Raw genomic sequence first — 2,629 nt, forward strand, 5'->3', positions numbered from 1 at the left:
TTTTGGGTTATTTTGATTTTTTTTTTTTTTTTAACTGAAATAATCATTTAATTTCTTTTTAATTTGTCTTCACTCTATTAAATTTACAAACTAAGAGTAAAAATAAAAACCTAAAATGTTCAAACTAAATTAAACTAATATTAACAATAAAAAAATAAAAGTAAAAACTAAATCTAAATAAAAGTAAAGAAAACGAAAACTATAAATACTATATGCAGGAAAAGTAATTTTAAACTAAATTGAAAACAGAGAAAATTGTGGGGGTTGACAGACAACCATAAGGTTAAAAGAGAGCCAAAAGCCGAAAGCAATACCGGTGGAATCGATCGTGGATTAACGAATTCGACGGAGATCCACAACCACCGCATTACACAAAAAAAACCCAAGCTTGAATAATCCCTTGTCAATACAGAGGTGATCTGTGAGGGAATCCCTTTCTCCTGCTGATGGAGGGGGGAATCACAGATTTCGGTGAGCAAGACACCATCATCCCTCCACCACACCTATTGTTGTTGCTGCTGCGCAATTTTTTAGGCAACGGGAAAACGGCGTGAGCTGCTGTGCCGCTGCTGAAAAGCCAACATTCATCTCTGTCACTGGCAGAGGACGTTGAAGACAATGACTCTTCTGGGTACATTTCTTCTCCTCCTTCCATCTCCAGTTTTTCATCCTTGGGGCTTTGGCTTGTAGGAGATGACGATGGTGACAAAAACTCCCTCAGTTGCAGTGAATTGCAAGATTGCAGCACGGTTGAAAGATTTTTCACCGCGTCTACCTTGCATCTGACAGAGCAATAACGGTAGGGTTCCTGCAGCACCCTGTCACAGGTCTCACAAGAATTCCCCAGGCCCTTCGATAGTCGAGACTGTGGCCTCTGGTTCAAGAACACCACTCTAGCACTGTTGGTGATATAGGTCTTCGAACCTGCAGAAGGCGATGGGAACGATGGGAAAAGAGGCAATGTTGACAAATGCTGGCACTGCAATCCACGCAAAAGATGTTGACTTCATTCTTCTTGTGCTCTAAATGAATGGAACAAGGTGTAAAAGGATTGGTTTGTTAACAGAGCCTCCAGCCATGCCGGTTTTTGTGGAACAACGGAGAGAGCATATCCAACCATGTTATGCGGAGCTGAGTGCTGCTAGACCACACCTGCACAGAGCATCCCACCAAAATGCAGCGGAAACGGAAGAAATGAGAAATGAATGGACGGATGGGAAAAGGATTTCGACGGGAGGCGGATGATGTACCATGTGATGAGCCATTGAAGAGAAGAAGTTTGTTAATATAAGTACTCAATCTCCTATCCAACTTAATGAAGTTTTTATTTTCACATTCAGTTTGCCAACGAATCAGGGGTAATGGTGTCCACGTACTCGAAAATCTTGGCAGTGGTATCGTAGCCCTAGTCCCACCTGTTACTGGCATCATGATTGACATTATATGGTTCCAATAAATCAGGTTTTTGAATGATTCGCGGCCTGGGATATTGAGATCATGCAGAGAGAGATCACAGGAAATCATATAAAAATAGGATAACATTTAATTGAAACAGAAAGGCTGATTTTTGGAGGATTTTTCTCTGACCAAGTTTAATGCAGTTGAAACCGCCATAAAATAATTCACATCGCTGATTGTTTTGGAGCTGGATATTTCTCAAACTATTAAGAAATATGGATTTGGTTAAAAGGATCATGTCGCCAAAATGGATTTGATTCACTTGATATGAAGTTGCCTTAGATGATGGCATGATTAACAACCTTCAATCCAAATATGAGACATCATGCGATTTCAGTTCTAGCTTCCCGGATCAGGTTGTCAGTAATGGGCGCTTGAGCCAACCAGAGTTATGAATGACTTACCTAACCAAATTTGCACACTCTCCCTATAAGTGTTGGGATAGACTTTAATGGTGATGTGTTTCTGGTTATTTTCTGCAATTAAATTGATAGTTGCTTAGTGAAATCACATCACAGAAAATATCCATGGCTTGATGATGCCTTAACCCCATCTCCCAAGTAGATCTTTCATCAATAGTTGTTCACAAGTTGTGGAGGTCATTGCCTGGTATTCTGCCTTTGCACAGGTCCTTTTGGATCGAGCTAAGATAACTGCTGCTACCGCACGAGAGTTTCTGCCAAAGAGTTCCCCATAGAAATGACCCAACTGTGAGGTACAAAATTTTGCTTCTGCCATAAGTGGAAATCAACTCGAGTGCAATCTTGGTAAATGAAATGAACCAATCTCGCTACTGCAACGATGCGATAACGGTGAACTCACTGGTCAGGTATAAAACTGTTTTGAACTTATCGGCACTGCCCATTGTTTTGGTTTTTTTCAAATTGAAAACTAAATTTTTTTCCCAAGAAGTCTTATTAAAATCAATTCTTGTTTTTTTATTTTTTTTTTGAAACTAAAAATTATTTTATTTTGTGTTGTGTTAAAAAAAATTAAATCCTATTTTTTTAATTTTTTTTTTAAGTTTTTTTTTTGTTTTGTTTTGTTTTTTTTTAAATTAAAATTTTTATAAAGAAATTTAATTTGATTTATTATTAAGAAAAATGATTTTTTTTTAATTTGATTTATTTCCTAATGGTTTTTTTCTAACTTAAACAAAAATATAAAATTG

The 2,629-nt window shown here is 37.5% G+C and overlaps 1 pseudogene; it reads right to left on the reverse strand.

Annotated features, from left to right (window-relative positions):
• Window positions 1-388: 388 nt before the first annotated feature.
• Window positions 389-1,235, reverse strand: LOC149232741 (protein RGF1 INDUCIBLE TRANSCRIPTION FACTOR 1-like; annotated as a pseudogene).
• Window positions 1,236-2,629: the final 1,394 nt, after the last annotated feature.

This window comes from Pinus tabuliformis, chromosome J (assembly GCF_031772625.1).
Source record: "Pinus tabuliformis cultivar Carrire ecotype Pingquan chromosome J, CPIR1, whole genome shotgun sequence".
NCBI lineage: Eukaryota > Viridiplantae > Streptophyta > Pinopsida > Pinales > Pinaceae > Pinus > Pinus tabuliformis.